The sequence below is a fragment of the Aulonocara stuartgranti genome (assembly GCF_965226115.1).
Source record: "Aulonocara stuartgranti genome assembly, chromosome: 15".
Taxonomy (NCBI): Eukaryota; Metazoa; Chordata; class Actinopteri; order Cichliformes; family Cichlidae; genus Aulonocara; species Aulonocara stuartgranti.
Genome location: NC_138951.1, coordinates 16,742,136 through 16,762,344, shown reverse-complemented (window position 1 = coordinate 16,762,344; position 20,209 = coordinate 16,742,136). Strand labels below are relative to the sequence as shown.

Genomic DNA, 20,209 nt, shown 5'->3' with positions numbered 1-20,209 from the left:
TTTGGATTTGAACACTTCTCCTGACTTTACATTAGCATCTCAATGAACCCCACCTTTTACTGTTCCAGCTATTACTAATGATATGTAGTGAGTGTATGTTAATGATGAAAGCAACTACTGTGATGTCACGCATTGTTTTTGGATTCTACATTTTGAAGCTTCAATGTTAGCTACTTAGTCGCCACTGCCATGTTAGCTTTTTCAAGCAAGTAGTTAACATATTTGTACAAGAAGATGATGCACTAACTATTGCAAGCTAATGCTAGCTAGCTTGGTTAGGAAGCTCCATTCATAAACTGTTGAGAGACAACACACAGACATACATATTTGCTTATTAGTGCATAGTAACTAATAAAATGATCGAATTTCACTTATCAAAACTGAACACCAGACTTCTTGAATAGTCTGTATAATGCAGCATGTTGAAGTATTGGTCAGCTAATTAAATTAAAGGTTCCAACAGCACAAAAAAGTAGAGGCATCCAGTAAAGGGACTTAATGTAGCTCAGGTGAGGCCTCGCAGACGCCACTGGGTAAGCTGACTGGGCCATGACACTTGTCAATCAAAGTGGCCCTGCTCTGAACACCAGTAGCAGTAGAAACAAGTATAAGAAAACAGGGATCGATTTTGATTCTTTATCCACTCTGAGTCTAACAATGTTACATGAGCTTCAATGCTACATCAGTGAAGCACTCTTTTAAATGATCTGCTAGTTTTTCCTTTACTTTTACTATTGTGTTGCAATGGGGTTGGGATAGATGAAAGTGTTAGAATTAGGTTTACCGCAAACACCTTCACCATTACAGTAAGTGACTCCCATTTAAATACTTGGCACTAAAACACAAACATAAATATATAGTACCTCGTCTGTGTCATATGGGTGTGGTTTAATAGGAAACACACCAGGTTTAGAGGCTTAAGAGCAAATTCCTCCAAACAGTGGATCACCAGTCCTACTGAACTGTTATGATCATTGTCAGTTTCTAGTTACTCACACTGTTGTGAGTTAACTTCCTGAATGACAGAGCACAGATCTCAAATAATTTTCTCACGTACACTGGAACTCCAAAATTCACCAGACATTACCCAACAGAGATGAAAGTGAAAAAAATAGCACAAAGTCTATGTGACATCCAGTTGTGCCACTGTGAGAAGAGTGCAGGGAACAGTCAGGTGATCGATAGTTTGCTGCTAGATGGCCATCTTGTGTCCTGTGTCCTGCAATTATTTATTGAGTGCGTCTAAAATGTACCCTCACCTCTTGTGTGTGACAAAAGACATGTACCAAGTGCTTTCCCCAACAGAGTTCAGAGGTGAAAATGTGAAAACAACACCAGTTGCATCCAATATTAAGGTTATTTGTTAGTTTTTGTGTCGTTGTTGTGTGTTTTTTTTCTGAATACTTTCAATCAGTTCTAGCTAATTACCTAGTTAGCACTCATAACTAGGTAATTAGTTACCTAGTTATGAGTGCTAACTCATAACTAGGTAACTAGTTATGAAGTGTGTATACTTCCATGTTAATAATGGAAGTATACACACCAGGCTTGATGCATCTGGGTATTGTCCTGACTCGTGAAGCTGTCTTAGAGTGTCCTAGGGGCTGTACTGTCATTTATAAAATGAATAACAATTTCAGGATCTTGTAACTGAACAATGTGGAGACTCAACCTGGTCATCTTCCCTATCCATAACCACTGCTTTTGATGGTCTAACCCTAACCAGAGACTTTCTCAACTTATCCTAACCTTAACCTCAGGATCTCAATACCTGAGGCTGAACATGGAATTTGACCTATGTCCAACCACGTTTACTTAGTCTGAGTTGTACATTAAATATAGTTTTAGGTTTTTACCATCATTATGAATGACACACATTTGTGGGGGGCCGTGGATGACATGTGCATGCCAGTTGAGATTTTGAAGACACTAACTGTGACCACTAACTGTGATCACTAACCATGTGACGTTAACTTCTCTGGCATTTTAGATGTGTGGCAATCATTCAATTTTCAATTCAATTTTATTTATATAGCGCCAAATCACAACAAAAGTCGCCCCATTATCATGGTGACAATGTAGGATTAACGAACAAGGCCCCATTCACACTAGCCTGGAGACCAATCAGCAATCATCTGGCAACTGCCAATGAAAGAAAAACATGTATTCTATAGTCAGTTTTGAGTGGTTGCTGGAGTTGGCAGTTGCAAAGGAAAAGATTGTGAAAGCCCCAGTTACACAGGCCTACAGACCAGTCACTGACCCCCTAGTAACCACCTGTCACTAAGGAAAAACACATATTCACAAATAGAGTCCAGATACTCTCTGAGCTAGAGTGAACAGCAAACCAGAAATAGAGATGGTTCACCTTCAAAGTTAAAGAAAATGCTCTTTGTAGGCAGGTTTTACGAACTAGTAGTCAGTGATTATTTCCTGGAAAACACAAAAAAATCGATCATTAGGTTTTTGGGGCAGCAACTTATTTTACCTAGTGAGAACCAGCGGACTCTGGGAAATGTGTACTCATACAGATTTTTCCATTGGAACTAGTGGTTGCATCATGTCTTAAGTGTATGACTGACAACTCTTGAGCAATGTGTGATGAACTTAATATTAGTCAATGGGTAGACTGGGTAGGTTTGTCCCATCTTCCTGACCCAGTCCACACAAAAACATATTATTGACTAACTGTAATCTCAGATGTTTTCTTGGCTTAAGTTTTGACAGTTTACTTTCCCAGTGACGCCATTTGTTATACCTAAAATAGCTACCAGACTATTATTTGATCCAACTCAACTTCACTAACCATCCAAATGTTGCTGATATTTAGTTTTCTTTCCTTTTATCAAGTCCAAAGTCATAGCCATATTTTTTTTTAATTCTTAAGAGAGACCACCATGTTTAGATGTCTACTAGCTAGTTAACATACTACTAACTTTTAAAGCAACTACACCTTGTGCATATTTCTTTATTTTATATTATTTATCGTAACACCTGGAAAACCAGCTACACTGATAATTTTAATACTCTAATGTGTCTCAGTCTTTGTTTTCTTTGTGTAAGTTAAGAGCCATTGGACCCAGAAATGGCTAATGACATCAAATGTAGTGGGTAGGTTTTATCTGTGACCCACGTTGTGGTTCATATCTGAGAACTAGCAAAATATAGATACATTTAAATATTTTAATGCCCCTCTTCATCATTTTCGATGCTTGTATTCTTTTATACAAATAGTGCCAAAATTACCCCTCGGTACTGTTATCTAAGTAATGAAGAGCACCTTCATTATACTTCATTATATCCCAATGTAGCAGCTGAAAACCAAATGGCAGTTCTTATACAGGGTAAACACATTCCAGCAGGTAGCTTCCTGTTATTCTGTCCCCGATGCAAGCATTAGATCGATTAGGTAGTGTTTATCAACACGCAAACCTGCCACAACATCACTGGCTTGAATTTTTTTAAAAAAAGGGGGGGGGCATCGCTGAAAGCCCAGCCACAGTGTTGCCAGAGCAACGCATTCCCTCTCTCCTGTCCTTTTTCAACAGCACTGGGTCGGCCTCTCTTTAATTCAATTCGCCGTGTCACCGCGAGGCTACGCAGTCTGATAAGCAGTGGCTGTCCGTATCGCGAGAGTACAGCTCAGAGGATTACAGGGAGGCGGTGACCTAATCGCCGTCGCGAGGCGGGGCGAACCGCTGCAACTTTGGATGAACTTCTGATTTGAACAAACCGAGAGGCGGTCGGCGGAGTGCTCGGACAGCAAGAGATACAAAGGTGAAAAGCAGCGGAGGTTTTCTGCTACGAAGCTTTGACAGCCGGTTCCCTTTACAGCAGTTACGGTCTGTGTGTGCGCCGCCGAATGACCAGCGAGAGCGTTACTTTTCCTGTCGAAAAGGTGGAAATTGATAAAGGTGAGTGCGTTCTCTTCTCCGTTGGTGTGCGTATAGAAACTGGGGGATATTAGATCCATTAGTGTTCGGTTAGCCGGATTGTAGCTGCTATTAGTGTGCTAAAAACCAGTGTGGATTAAGTATTTGGATAAATGCAGTATATTTTAGGTAGAGAAAACAAGGCTGAAAAGTTTAATTGGCGCTCAGGTAACGTTTACGTGGTACTGGCGTGGATTTTATTTCCCCTCCCAGCATGTATCTGATTTTATTACCTGTATCATAACGAGCAGGCTTTCAGCCCCCATTCAGTTAACGGCGTCTTCTTTGACACATGCACGCAGACACCACAGTTAAAAATTCAGACAGCGATTCACCGTTGCTCTTAAAGACACAGGAAATCTTGCGAAAATGACGATCAGATAAAGGTAATGGTTGTTTGGTTAAGTCTCTCCGTGACTGCTGCATAATTGGGGATGGCTAGCCGCAGCCGCTCTAGTGGGTTTCCTGTGTATCCCAACCTATGCTGTCTGTCTTATCATCTTACATGTGGACGCTGCAGCTGGCGTAAAGACTCGTGGGGCCACTTTCATCAGAGAAATGTCTTCTATCTGGGGAAGCAGCTCTTGGTGCAAATGCATGATTTGCAGTGCATTTCTGTTAGCAGGCATTGCTGCTGCCGATTTGAATGGTTTCCTGGACATCTGCAGCATTTCACAGCTCTGTAATGTGTTGATTGGCATAGAGATCAGTCAGGGATGTGATGAGAGATGCAAAGTTTATTACTTATCCCCGGACTCACGTGTTCTTTCATGGTATTACTTGCATGTGATGTGTTATTTTCAGAGCGCAGTGCAAGCTTAGGAACTTGCTGGAAATCAAAAATGAAGTTATTTCCACCTAAGGCTCTGTCAACACCAGTCTCATTAATCAAAATGGCCGTCAGTGTAGTTTAGTCACATTTGAATAGTGATGTAGGAGTGCTACATTTAAGATGCCTCTGAAGCTTGGCTCATCAAACGATTTAACCATGAAGTAAGCATTTCTTTTTCTTTTTTTTGTATAGGCCAGTTAAGTTTATTAAAGTTTGCTTGTCTTAAAGAGGTTAGTACTTGCTTGTGTCTGAGATCTCTCTCTGTCACCATGGGGGGGTATTGTTAATGGACCTCCTGTAGATGCTTCTTTTTTTTTTTTTTACTGCCATCTCCACCTGTGGAGTCTGCCCCCAGGCTACCAGCGTTACCCCTCCGGGAGGAGGGGGTTAACGCACGCGCGCACACACACACACACACACACACACACACACACACACACACACACACACACACACACAGCTTCCTTCACTGACAAATCCTTAATGGACACATCAAAGAAATTACATGTCTGTTCGGTGGTTGGCTGGGATGGGTCTAATTTTCAACTCGAACAACACAGCAGCACCGCTGGAGATGCTTTCCTTCCACGGCATCATTTGAGCTGCTTTGTCCTTTTTGCTTTGGCTGCTGCAGCAGCTGCGTTTATAAAAAAACAAACAAAAAAAAACAAACAACCCAAACTCTGATATAGCGGTTGAGCATCTCATGCTATCAGCCCTCCCTCGTCAGTGCCTGTGAATGCCAAGGCTGAGCTGATCTGGAAGCTGTGTCGCATTTATAATATTAAGTAGACTATTGAAATTGAGTGTGTAGGTGGAGGCGCACATGTTCTGTCACACGTGTAGTTGCTGAATTTAAAAAAAGATATGAGGGGCGGAAAAGAAATTCAAGCACTGATGGTGGGCAGCTGAAAGATTATTTTAAGTTCTTTGGGATGTTGAAACATCTGCATGTTTTTAGATTAAGCAGCACGAGTTGAATGAATGAGACTGTTGTCATCATGCAGTCAAGATTGTGAGATGCATAAATTATTTTCAACTACTGTGGTTGACAGAGAAAGGCATCCCCGAAGACTTTAGTGCAGGCTTTGCTAGAAAGCCTAGGTCAGTGTGCATGAACCCTCTCCTTCGCAAGCACACAGCAGGGGGTTTCTTTACTGCTTTCAAATAAAGAATTTCCCAGGACCTTGGTGTCTTCTTGTGAGCAAAATCCTGCATTTTAAATAAACACTTCAATTAGGATGTGGTGAAAAAGTCTCAAATGTGTAGTTTAGCCCCGCTTGGGACAGGAAAAGATTTGGAGGTGCTCAAGGAGAGAATCTGAAAATGCAAAGTGAGGAATAGGAGGACATTTTAATCCCATAACTGGGATACTAGCGCTTTCCCTTTTGACGTGTAATGCATCACTGACAGTATCTGATAATGGGGTCTTACCTGTTTACGACATACCTCACTATGCTCCCCTCCCTTCCACTGTTACTGCCTCATCCTCGCCTTCTGTCTCAGTTCTGTTGCTGCTCCTTTACTCCCCACCTCCCACGATTCCTTCCTCCTTTTGCCCATCACAGTGCCTTTTCCTCTCGGCTTGCTTTCTTTCTGTTGTGGATGGCATGCCGGGGACTATGACACACTCTTCATTTCTGTCCACATCCCTCATATTTATCTCTGTCTATTACCACGTCACTCTTTCAGAGTGCCCATGTCGATCCTTTCTGCATTAATTTTGATTCATGATTTATGTTGCTTCTTTTCTTGAGCTTACCTTTTGATTTTTTGTGCTTTTGTCTGTCTGTTTTGGTGACTCTTTACATGCTGGAGATTGGAATGTGAGTTCACTCTGTTTAAGGTATTGGGGTAGGCTGTCTCTTGAGAAATAACAGAGCAAGAAATACTCTGTAACAGTAAGTAGCTCATACTGTAGGGCAGACTGATTGAATAAAACTACTTGGCCTGGCAAAATGGTGTAATACAAAATACTGGGATTCTTACTGAGATGCTGTGCAGACTTTAATCACATTTTGAATTTAAGTCAGTAATACCAGGAATCTTAATTAGCATTGAAAAAAGGATTGATTACCGTATTGATTATCTTGTTGATGGCCCGGACAATAAAGGAACTAGTTAAACAGTGAGACGCAAATGTTTTCAGGTGGTGACTTTTTGCTAACAATTTGGCGGTTGCTTTTCTTTTCTTTCTTTCTTTTTAAAAATTTCCTCAGATGCTGCTCTGTGGTTGACAGAAATGTCTCACATTCTAGTCTTATTGATAATCTTATTGATTACATATCTTGAGTAACAGCCTATCAGTGCTCAGCACATATTAGTGTGTGCAACCTAGCTCTTGTGAGCTAGCTGAGCTATTTGAAGGTAAGGTTGCAGTTGGACTAAACATCATAATACTCTCTGCTGTAGTTGTATGACCATGATTGTGGTCTGTCTCATTGGTGACCAACATGCTCACTTCCCCTTTTATACAGAAATGACCAAATAATGAACTCTAATTGGGAACAGAAGTAACATGTAAAGTGACACTAAGAATACACTCTATCAATGACCACATTTTTCTAGCAGATGCTGATCTTGTGAAAAAATGAGCAAGTCAAAGCCACTGGTAGAAATAGAGGAAATGGAGGAGTAGCTAAGACATCGCTAATGGCAAAAAGCAGGCAGCAACAGATGAACATCAAACTATTTTCTGACTGATTCACATCAGATGTACATGTGTTTTGTACAGGCACCTGTTTTGGTAAATAATTTTTAAGTAGTCAACAGAAAGACAGTATCTCCAAATACTTAAGTGCAGGGTATGTTAGAAAGCCTGGGTCTGTAAGCTCTTGACACATTGAAGTGCAAGCCAGCATTTTGTTTTCACCCAACAAACAGCCCTTGCGGTGTTTTCTCTGATATGTGAAATTGCCTATCTCTTTTGATCCATGGTCCTTTGCAGAGGATAAATATGAAACCCCATGAAGGCTTTGTCAGGCCTTTTCAAAGCACCCAGAAAAGAAAAAAGGGGGTCACAAGAGGAAGCAGTTACTTTTAGCCATTCCACCTGAGGTGAGGGGACTTGGATCCCTGTCCAGTTCTCCACTTTCCCGTCTGTCTGGTGAAACAACTTTTTAATTAGGGCTGTAAGTGGATTGTAGCAGATGAAAGCACTGTGGATTATAAAGGCTTCAGATTTTAGTTGTGACAAATGAGAGAGGAAAAAAAATCTATAAGCATCAGGGAACAATGACTAGTCAGATTAATCAACATGGAAGTAAACACAATGTACTGTACAAAAGCCTTGAAAGCAAGAACAGCCTAGATATTATAGAATAAACGTATAATCCTTACAAACGATATAAGCCAGGATGGAGATTGAACGTGGAGTATCTTCATATGGATATTGTAATGCTAGAATATTAGGCAGGGATCATTTGTGCCTTTGCTCTCCTTATTATTTCATTGCAATTTGCAGAAATTAGCTTGGAATAAAAACCTAAGATACTACTACATTGGCATCCCCCGGCCTACACACAGCAGGTTGGCTGAACATTTTAAGTTTACTTCTTGAATTATCCAAAAAAGCCAGGTTAAATTCCCTTACAATCTAGTTTTGCAGTGTTAACCATTGAATTGATTGCAGTTCTGCTGCAGACTGAATAACTAGCCACCAATTTCACCCATATTCTGTTGTTGTTGTTTTTTTTTTTTCTGGCTGTCAGTGCTCTCTTCAGACTGATGCCGTAATCTGTAATTATACAGTGTTTTGAGATTGGTGTGAATGGTTAAACAGATACTCCATCTGGCTTTGGGCCTCTGCTCCTGGCCAGGCTTTTAATATTGGTCTGATGCTGCTCAGCTTTGAGTAAACACAAATATTGGTCAGTCTAAATCATGCTAGGAGAATCAATGTGTAAGTTGGTAGCTAACGAATGTACAGTTTCACTGTAATTATGGTCCGCTGTTGTCAAATCCTTCAAATGAGTATTTGACAAAGGTGAAAATGGAAAATCTTGATGCTTCAAAATTGGACTTAAGAAACCAATGGGTTATTTCACAGTAGCTGCATCAGTCTTTTATAATTTTTGTGATGTCCTCCTTCTTTCTCAACTGCTTGTCCGACTTAGGCTACGTTCACACTACAGGCGAAAGCGCATCAAATCTGATTTTTTTTTGACCCTATGCGACCCATATCCAATCATGGTATGACAGTGTGAACGGCACAAATCCCATATTTTCAAATCCAATCTGGGTCACTTTCGCATATGGTACTGAATCCGATACATATCCGATGTTTTAGAAAGCGACTGTTGTGTGAACGGCCAAGTCGCATTAAATGTCACTGACACAAGACAGACGCCAATTATCAGCTTTGGAGAAGTGCCCGAGAAGACATCGTAAACGCTTCCTGGCCATCCAGTGTAGATGTCAGTGAAGTTGTTGGGAAGACAACGTTGGAGAAACATGAACATTTTATTTGTACTGTATAATCTGCAGATTCTGACATAAATCTGCAACTATCCTTTGAAGCACCGCTCCTCTCTTAAACAGCAATAAGGATAATTATTAGGTTATTTACATTATTATGTAAATAACAAAATAACTTAAAGCAAAAATTGGGAAACGTAAAGTCTGAAGTCTTTATATTAAGGGCCATCAGTCAAACAATATTGTTTGCTCTGGGTCTAAACAGAGCGCGTTGTGTGTGACGTCTTCTTTTGCGCATGCAGGCCGCTTTGAGGGCTCACACTGGAGCGCGTTTGCTGTCGCATATTATTTGTAGTGTGAACAAGTAGACAAAAAAAATCGGATTTGATCAAGAAATCGGAATTGAGCATTAAGACCTGCAGTGTGAACGTAGCCTTAGATCAGCGGTCCCCAACCTTTTTTGCGCCACGGACCGGTTTATGCCCGACCTTTAAGGTATCGCGAATAAATATAACAAAATAAAACTAGTACCGGTACCGAAAAAAAGAAGATTTATTCATAACACACGTGAAAAGACCCAGGAAAACAGAGTTAACAATAAAAACGATAACAAAATAACGCTGAAAACCATACATTTCACACCTGAGCCTCAACTCTTGCGGCCCGGTACCAAACGACTCACCGACCGGTACCAGTCCGAGGCCCGGGGGTTGGGGACCGCTGCCTTAGATGATGATAACTTAAAAATTCTACTTTTTCACATTTATGATGCTCTATCAAACTACTCTATTCAATGTAATAACAGAATAATCATAAGAAGTCAAAGTAATCCCTTACAAAGAGGTATTACTTTTTAAAGTATTGTGGTCAGTATTGATATCATGTGCTTTTTACATGATTAGACACAGCCTTGAAAATATCTATTTTTTTTAATGTTTAAAAAGAGCTGTTTGGCTCTTTGGACTTGTTGACTGACATTAGTAAATGAGGTGGCATTTACTGATTTATGTGTTTTGCACTAGATACAGACCTGAAAGGTGTGATAACACAATGATTTATCTTTCTATTTTTTTATTTTTTATTTTTTTTTTGACATAATCATTGACACAGAATTTCACTATTAGTTCATGTCCTTTGTGGCTGAATGACTTGGCTATTATCAGCATTATACTAGTTGCTGTTGCAGAAGTGAGAGAACAACAACAGCACGTCAGCTAACTGGTAGAAAGCATTGACTGCAGGGGTGCACGTGTTCATTATCCTGGATTACAATGAGTTTGTGTCAAATTAATAATTCTTTCAGACTGTCCTCAACCCTTCCTCATGTCAACTCTATAATGAAATTGCAAGAGTGCCACTGAGTACAAAAACTGTTAGGGGATAAGACTAACATGTACTGGAGTGTTTCTGAAATTCCTACCAACTGCCTTGCCATCTGTTTCCAAGCAGACAAAGCTCTCAAATTTCTGTATTTCTGGATGGCTAAATGGATGCTGCTGGTGTTGGCTGCCTGAGTTGGTATTAGTGAAAGAAGTCATTTTGTGACCCAGTTGGATTTGTTAATTGCTGCCGCCTCTCTTGTGCCATTTTTGGGGGAAATTGTTGTGTGTGTGTGTTTGTGTCTGGAGGTGCAACTTGAAATCCATGCAAGCCATTTTTCCTGAAATTACCTTGTAATGTCAGCACTCGTGATCATTTGAGTGTCAGCTTTGAACTGGATTGAATTTCTTACTCAAATTGGGGTTATTAGTACTGGGAGAGTTATTTGACAACTTAACCCATTCTGGTTGCTCAATCTTTTAAGGTTGCTGTTATCCCATATTTTTAATGTCATCGGCTAAATTTGACTTGCGTTTGTGGTTAGCATTTTCTGTATTGTTTTAGAGTTCTTAATATTTGCCAAAGGTGAATCATATAGTGTCCCTACAAAGATGATATTTAAACTGTTTAAATAACTTTTTGGGAGAAATATATGGCATACCTAATATTATTTAAAGATGGTCTTCCATTGGGTTTGCATTTTGCTCCTTCTCCCAGGAATCTCTTGTAATCTGCACAGCCCTGACATTATATTTGTCTACCCAGCCAGCCATCCATCTTCTTCTGCTTATCGAATTCAGGGTCGTGGGGGAGCTGAAGCCAAAATACACAAATTTGCAAGACCAGTACAGGTACTGATTTTTGGTGATTTTAAATATCCAACATCATTTCTATTTTTCAGGTTTTTTAAACTTTAAAATGCTGAAAACAACCAATTTTCAGGAAATCTGTTCATGTGTAGTTATTTATTTATTCGGCTGACTCTGTTTGGATAAGTTGGTGGTTGTTTTTTGGTGTTCCAAACACGTGTTTCCGACAGGGAAGTTACTCTGCCTTCAGCTGGACAGCCCATGCGGCAAGTTGCCCGATTGCCTGTGGAACAGTCTAAAATCCACACACTACATACAGATTAATCTTTAGTGCAATCTGGCAACCCACAACCTGAGCCAAGGAGTGTGTGAAGTTAATATTTCTGCATAATGACAGTAAATGGTTTTTGGTAATTGAAATGGCTCACTGTCTTTGCTGTTATTTGACCTTTTCAGCTTCACGTACTGCGAAAACTCGATAAACAGCGAGACTTTTAAAAACTCGAGAAAAAGTGATTCGAGCCATGTTTGCGAGTCTTTGAATTAGAGCTGGGCGATATGAGATTTTTTTCATATCACGATATGTTTTTTTCATTTCAGGCGATAACGATATCTATCACGATATAAGCCAAATAACTATATTTGTAAGATTTAAATGTGCCGTTGCTCACAAGTAAAATGTGAAATAATCAGCAGCTTGTTTTTATTTAAATATTTATTTCCCATAATAAGTTCAACAGGGTAGATGTACTTAAGGAACATGAGACTTTTTCAGATAAATAAAGGCAAATATTGCAAACTACACAAAAGGCAGCCGCTAAAGCGTTTAAGTTTCAAAATAGAACAAATGAAACAGACTAAATTGTCAATTCCACTTAGAAACAAAATATTAATTCTAAAAATAAATCTTAGTTTGTTTTACAGAAGAACAGACAAAACTGACTAACTTTTGTCAATATCAAATAAACTGAGAACTAAAAGGAAATTCTCAATCTCTCCTTGTTGTATAGCTTAGCTTTTCAAACAGTTTTAACAGTTACTTTAGTCTGACAAAAGCCGAATGACGAATTAGCGCTTCCAGTCAGAGACTGAGGCTACGTCCACACGTACACGGGCATTTTTGAAAACGGAGATTTTCCGTTTTCGTTTTAAAAAAATAATCCCATCCACACATAAAGGCAGAAATGAAGGAAAACGCTGCTATGAACATGCCAAAGCAGCAGGTGGCGCTAGATTCCTAACCGTGCAGAAATGTTGGCCAATCAGAAGTCTAGAAGCCTCGGTGGGAAAAAGTAAACAAAGCTGGGGCATAGAAGCAGGACCGAGTCGTATGTGTGGACGGACAGTAACTGTGTGTATATGTAAGCATTTAAACACTGCAGAGAGTAGAATTAACAGTATTGTAGAAATTCATTTCACCGAAACAATAACGTGGCGCACAGTGTGACGCATGCACCAGTTTATTGTATTTCCAGACTTGCTTTCGGCACAATTTACAGTGCACGCTACTCTGTTTTTTGTCAGACTTGAAATAGCCGAAATACCTTCACACTACGGAACTTCTATGGGTCTTCCGTTCGACAATCTCTCCGGCATTGGAACCATCATCTGTTTTCTCTTCGGTCACGCTCTGTTGATTTTTCTAGTCGGCACACTCATTTCCTCCATTACGCGCTGGCTCCATTACCCGCTGGCTGCTTCCCAAACAAACACACGTGCGGCTTGGCACTTGTGCTGTACGTAACAAGTCACGCGACGTGACGCTGCGGCTGTGATTGGTTCGGCTCTGCGCTACTTAATTTGGATTGGCTGACCTTTTTTATTTTTTATTTATTTATTTATTTTTTTAAGAGGACAAGAGCGGCGAGGTCTATCGCGATAGCTTAATTTCTCTATCGAGTAAAAGTTATATCGCGATACATATCGTTATCGTTCTATCGCCCAGCTCTACTCTGAATTTGTGTAACAAGCCGTTTGGACTTAAGTATAGTTGTAAAGGTATTAAATTGGTTTGAGTTCTCAGAATCAATAACACATGAAATTCTGTAAAAACACAAATGACACATCTTTTCTTACTGAAGATAACAAGTTGTGACAGTTTTCATCAAAATAATCAGAGCTGCACATTATCATGAAAATGGTTGTAAGTCATGGTCTGTCGCTGGAAATGTAGAAATGTGTAAAATTACTCAAAATATCTGGTAGAACTTTTTCGAAATCTGTCCAGCAATATTCACTAATTAGCTCTAATGAGCTTAATCATTTGTTTCTCTGTTGGGAGCAGCTGTGCATGCGTCTGCAATAGGGCTGCCACAAATGATTATTTTGATAGTCGACTTGTCACCGATTATTTTTGCGATTAGTCGACTAATCAGATCATGCATCCATTGGACGTACAACGTACAGCTTATTGCACCAGCATGCATCTGCTCTTATATAACTACCATTAGCTTACAGCTTTAAGTGTTTAAGGTATGTGCTAACTAAAAATAAAGACAAGATGATAGTTTATTAAAGTTTAATGAAATTTGCAGATTGTTTCGTTGGAGTTTAATAAACTCGGCCATCTGCTCCTTGCTATCTAAAATATAACAGGACACCGGAGTATATTCTCGAGTATCTCACACTTCTGATAATCAGTTGTCTGTTTGACGTTTATTCAGCTGTGTAAAAACTATAACTTTAATTTCAGCCAAACAGATTTACTCAGGAACAAATAAAATACTGAAAAAAAAAACATTTTTAAGTTATCTAAGTGACTTGTATATCATGTTTAACCTGGGTAGCAAAAGACAGCGGTGGGTTTGAAAACAATTTGCCGGGAGTCCGGTGTTCTCACGGCTCTAGTTAGCCTTGCCCCCGCCTAGCTATCGAGCTAGTGGGTAACAGACGTCTCCGAAAACGTTGGAGCGCTTTTGAAAATATGTGGTGTCTTGATAAACTGAGCAGATATTTGAGGTTTACACAGCTACATTTTCGCCTGAAAATATGTTAAACGTTTATTTTGTGACCCAGAAAGTATAATAAGAGTAATATTAAAACTAACTAGCTGCCGCCATTGTTGGAAATTGAGCTATGAATTCTGGGACACACTTCCTTCTTCTTCTTCTTCGGGGTTTAACGGCAGCTGGCATCCTTGTACATGCAGTGCTGCCATCTTCTGTTTCAGTCCGTTATTACACTCTTAAATCCTACTACTTATTCCTGCGTCTTTTGGGACCTTACAAAACTTCAAACGATGCGTCGACTATTAAATTAGTTGTCGACAATTTTGATAGTCGACGTAATTGTGACGAGTCGACTAATCATGGCAGCCCTAGTCTGCACAGTTCTGCTGTTCAAATCTATGCCATACACTTTGCAATTCTGGCGGCCTGCCTAAGAGCTTTTCTGGCAGAAATCTTCTAAATTGTCTCTTTTTATGAAAGTTTCTTTAGTTCAAACTGTTCTAGAGAGATGTTGAAGTTCCTGTCAATAATCAGTTCCCCGTGTATTTTCAGTAGATGCAGAATATGTAGTGATTCATGCCGGTTTGTTTTAACTGTTTGCATCCTGACAGTTTAACTGGACAAATTTCCTTTCCTGTTTAGCAAAAAATAAATAAATACATCTTAAAGTGTATTATATTTGGAAGAGGAAGTTCAGAGGTTTTAAATAACCTTAGCCACTTTGAAGCTGGTAGCCTGAGTCAGAGGGACAGCTGTGGGGGAAAAGAGAGAAGACCCTGGAGAAATATGACTAAAACCAAAAAGATGAAAATAGAAATAAAGAGTTGTAGAGAAATCTCAGGTAAAAAAGAGACAGCAAGGACTGTGTCTGTGACAGAGTGCACCTTTTTTGTTTTTTTGTATTTGCCTCTCAATAGCTTGATGATTGGGGATTCATTAATATGTTGGCTGAAATCCGCTTATATCTATCTTGTTTACTGCCATCACTCTGTCAGCAATTTAGAGGACATGAAGTGGCAGTAGTCAATGTTTATCTGCTCTTTGTCCTTAAATATTGGATTACTTTCATGTATTTGCTTGACTGGGTTGGTGCTCTTACAAAGATAAGGGGCTAAAGCTGTGATTTATTTATGTATTTCATTTGTTTTTCCTGGTACAAAGTTGGAAATAAATAATAACAAACAAAAAGGAAGCTTAAAGAGTGGGAAAAGCATTGGAATTTCTAATTAATAGCATCTCTGTTAATACTGTCTCTCCGTTTGACACATGGCTTTTAAATATTGGATAACGTGCTCTGTTTTTGAGATTGACAGTTATAATTTCTCATTTTAGATTTTTTATGTTAGATGTTGGTTAACAGTGGAAATGGGAGAACTTCTGAGGCTCAGGAGTGAGATGTTCTTTGAAAAAGGAAATTGGGGTTTTTTGTAGCAAATTACCCATTCATGTATTTTCAGGATGGCATTTCAAGCAAAAAGAGGTGTTTAAATTGAAAACTGTCTGACCCTCACTTTGACCCCAAAATGCTCTTAATGACCATCGTGGCAGTCACACTAGCCTTACACAGCTGAGTTTGTTCTGGACCTTATTTTCGTTTATTTGAAGGAGTTCTGCACAAGACTTCCTGGTGGCTTTAGTTACCTTTGGCTCAGCATGTTTCTGTTTCTGTGGTAGGATCCAAACTCACAGGGCCACACACATTTTACAACTCCAACAACTGGTATTGCTTTCTTTTGTTTTTGTTGTTCAGTGGTGGCTGACAGACAGCTTGCACTTTAACCCTTTAGAGCCGATCGGAGCGGGAACGCTCTGTTATGCGTAACTATTTTTAAATCCCAGTAGCACTGCAACCACGTAAGCTAGCGCAAAAATTTTTTTTGCATATGAAACCGGAGGAGTTGTACTTACATCTGATGCCATCAGCTTGTCCTAGGTCACGGTTTCCTTCCACATAAAGCTTTGCAAAAACTGCATAAAAAGCGCTTGCAGGAACAAAAACATAATATTCCAGAAACACGCTTTACCGATCTGATCAGCTGTTCAAAACACTTCCTACGTTGGAATAGACGTCAGCGCGAACTTTTGCATTTCCGCCATTACCTGCCCGAAACCGGAAGTGACGTCATTTTCGCGGAAATGTAGTCTTTTTTGCGATCAGGGCCTCAGGGCCTATACTGCTCTTTTTAAAAGTTATCTTTGACTTTATGACTTTCTGTGTCGTTTCTGGGATGCTTAGGACTCATATTGCACTGCTGGAAATAGTTTATTTTGATGCATATGCTGCTTTTTTGCAAATTTGCAGTATAATATTTATTTTCGTTTTTCCTGCAGTGTATAAAAATTGGTGTATTTCAAAAATAAAACTATGAAGACACTCAAAATAAATTTCCTGTGGTAGGAAACTATTTTGTGCAACTTTTTTGTATTTACAGTTTTGAGGGATAAGACTCTTAAATTTCTCTAACTACAAATATATGTTAAAAAATCAAAAACGATTTTCAATTTTTTTGTAGTTTATTGCACTTTTTTGCAATTTATGTAATTACTATGCACTTAATGAATACATATTATTAAAATCTGGGCTATAATGGTTGTATTGATGTATAGCAACTTGAAATGCTCCCAAAAATGGCTCCACAGCATGTAAAAATATAATATAAGCTCTGGCGGACTTGGTTCTATGGTAGGTCTTAAAGGGTTAATGGCACCTTTCAGTTGTAGTAGTGGATTATATCCTACGAGGTGCTGGTGAAAATAAGAATTGTTACAGGCTTCAGTTGCTAGGTAAAATGTGTTTTCCAGTCAGTTGGTGAGTGATTGGTAGAGGTTGTTGGAGTTTTCTGGCCATCACTGAGTGGAATTGGTTGCAAAGAGGGTGCTGCACTACAAAACCACCTTGTGATTGCTTTGACTGCTATCAAAATACCATGGTCATGCAAGACCCTTGGGCTGGCCAAACACTCGTCAACTACTGGTCAAGCGATAGTGGAACTTGTAGTGTAATGCAGACTAGAAATTGAGGCAGTTTGCCTTTAAAGTAAAACTTGTGCTATACTACCACAACCAACACATTACAAAAGGCACTTGGCAAATGGACTCCATCTACAGCTTGGGTCACACTCTTCAGTTTCATTGCTGCTTGGTAACAGTTTGCTGAGTGCAAATGTCTTCCATGAAAACTATGGGTGATGTGCTAAAGACCAAGCCTTTCACAAGAAAGTTTTCTGTGAATCTACATATACTGCTTTGTGACCAATTTCACCTAGCGACAGGCAGCAACCTCAGCAAACACTTGCCACGCAGAGAGACCGATGGTTGCCAGGTGGTTTTCGATCAGTCTTCTCACATCAAAACGATTCTGGGTTCCAATTAACTGACTGACTGGAGCTATGTGGAATTTTACATATTGTTCTTGTGGCTTTCTACATTCTCTTTGGATACTCTTGGTTCTTCTAATGGCGATTGTTAGGTTCATTGGTGATCAAGTTGGGGGATCAAGTTGGCCGTAGGTGTGAATGTAAGCATAAAGGATTGCTCTTCTGCAGTAGCTCTGTGATGGCTTGGCTCCAGCTCCCCTTTGACCCTGTCTTGGCTAAATGTTTGGGTGCAAAATGCTCAAAAAATGATTAGACTAATAGCACACTGCTGTTGGTGGGTTTCCAAAAATGATACATGATATTTAATATGACTGCAGCAAGCTGTCCAGAATAATTCAAGAAGTGAGGCTAATGTGTTGTCACCCACATCCTCTGGGAACATTCGACCCATTCTCAAATGTTCCTGCATTTGTATCCAAGCATGAGACACGTGTACCCACTCGAGTTAATGTCTAAATTCCTGGGGCAAAACTTTGAAATGAGAGTGCGCTTAACTACATAGTGCACACAGTTAATTATTATAAGTCCAAGCTGGCCAGAGAAGCTGCTCTAGTTCTTCCATATCATATAGAGGGTGCACAAGAAATTGAGTGTAGCATTCCTTCAGGCGGCTTGCAACCCCAAAACAAAAAAAACTGCTGATTTCAATACCAGCTCACATCAAGTTAATGTTTTTCTACACATTTAGTGGGCAAATGGCATACAGGCAGGGTGTTCTATTTAAACTGTCCTCAGTTGCTACAAATCTGCAAGCTGCTTTGCTACCCACATCCATCCAAGCTTTTCCTTGTCATGATGTTGATGATCTTGCTGCAGCTCTCTTCGCCATCAGCTGACCATGGAAAGTTGGAAAGGTGACACATCAGAGCCATGACGCCAAATATAAATCACTGCTAATGGCAATTTTTATTTTTAGACTATAGTGGTCCTGACTTAACAAGATTATCCTTTTGTATAAATACTGTTTTTGTATTTTTTGGCAGCTTCATTATAGTAGTAATTTGATCCTGAACAATTCAAATGCGTTTTTATAGAGGAGCCTGAAGGTCTAATGTGCCATTTCCTGAACGCGCAACTATAGGAAAGCCTCCAGTGACGACAGTCGCACAAGTAAGGGAAACGGGCACGGGATTAAAGGAAGACCTACATCCTGGTCATTATCCATTACTGCAGGATGGAGTTGCTTCTTTCATCCAAGGGAAACTGTCACTTCTTAAAGTTGGAAAGCTGTCATGTGCCTGGTTTAAGTTTTCTTTTTTGATCATCTGCAGTCTGTATTGCTTTTAGTGTGACATACTATAAGCTTGGAAGCAGCTGATTATTTTATGTGATAAAGGGGATATGAGTTTTTTTCCCCCTCTCTCCCTTCTTCTGTTTTAAAAGTATGCATTGCTGAGCTGCCATAGTGTGAAGAGGCGTTTCAAAAAGAAAAATCTGGTATTAAAGTCAACAAGCTTTTGAGTTGTTTCCCAGCCTTGAAATTGATTCATTAAGTGCACTGTAATTGACAGTCTTTGTGATTTCTCTGTCAGTTTGATTTCTCTTCCTTGCTTGTAATTTTCCACTGAGCCACAACAATTCAAACAGATAATCTTTTGGCTATGTTGATGTTTATGGTAATGTGGCCAAACAGGGGAGGAGGGCATGGTTGTAAGATACATGGAGCGCATATTTCAGCCAGAGATGGGATTTAGTGTTCAAGTTACTTTAACCTTAGAGTGGCTGAGTGGGGATGAATTTTAACATCATGGGCTATTTTTTTTTTTTTAAATTGCAATTTGTTGTTATTTTTTCCCATTATTAGACATGTAATTTTGCCAGTAATAAGTTTCAGATATTTCAGTACTATATAAATAATTTCTACAACAAAATGAAACTCCTACAGAAAATTTTATTTTAAATGGAAGCATAAGAAAGTTTGAGTTTCTTGGTGATTATTGTATTAAAGTATTGGTTCATCTATCTTCTTTTTTTTTTCTTGAAATGACACAGTGCTATTATATAGCACTGTGAAAAGTTTCGAGCCACCGCTCATTCCTTCATATTGTTCTAGGAAAATGGGAAGTGGGGTTTAGTAAATTTATTGAAATGTGAAAACATACATGGAAATTGAATAATAAAAGTAACAACAATTTGTAAAATTCTAGCAAACTTAGCAGTCAGTATTTTGTATGAACAACTTAGCCTGAACTCCTGAACGAGCTTTCTTGTAATTAAAGTAATCTTCAGCAATATTTGTTACAGCTTCTTGAAGGACATTCCAAGGCTGCCTTTCATTACATTTTGTTCCACACTCCTTTAATAATGTTGAGGTCCGTGTGTGTGTGTGTGTGTGTGTGTGTGTGTGTGTGTGTGTGTGTGTTTTTTTTTTTTTTTTTTTCCCCTTTTATCCCGATATCCTTTTACTGCATTGGCAGTGTGTTTGGGATCATTGTCATGTTAAAAAATGAAGTTGTAGCCACTTGGATTCTTTCCAGATTATATTGCATGGTTGATCAAAATTTGATCTGACTGATTCCTTCCAGTCCAATTCTTGTGAAGGACCAGAATCACCTCTCGGGTCCTGTGTCAGGTC

The 20,209-nt window shown here is 39.3% G+C and overlaps 1 protein-coding gene and 1 long non-coding RNA gene across 4 annotated transcripts in view; one reads left to right on the top strand and one right to left on the bottom strand.

The window, feature by feature from the left end:
- LOC309689602 overlaps positions 1-20,209 on the bottom strand; it is a 395,670-nt gene that overhangs the window by 246,501 nt on the left and 128,960 nt on the right. The gene's annotated exons all lie outside the window — the stretch shown is intronic.
- The window catches only part of sipa1l1 (signal-induced proliferation-associated 1 like 1), a 95,650-nt gene continuing 79,081 nt past the window's right edge, over positions 3,641-20,209 (top strand). Inside the window, exons 1-2 of one of the 3 annotated variants that reach the window (XM_082506116.1) lie at positions 3,641-3,914; positions 11,218-11,351. The gene's annotated coding sequence lies outside the window, so the exon portion shown is untranslated. The remainder of the gene's footprint in view (positions 3,915-11,217; positions 11,352-20,209) is intronic. The other 2 variants (XM_082506115.1, XM_082506117.1) reach the window with 2 other exon arrangements.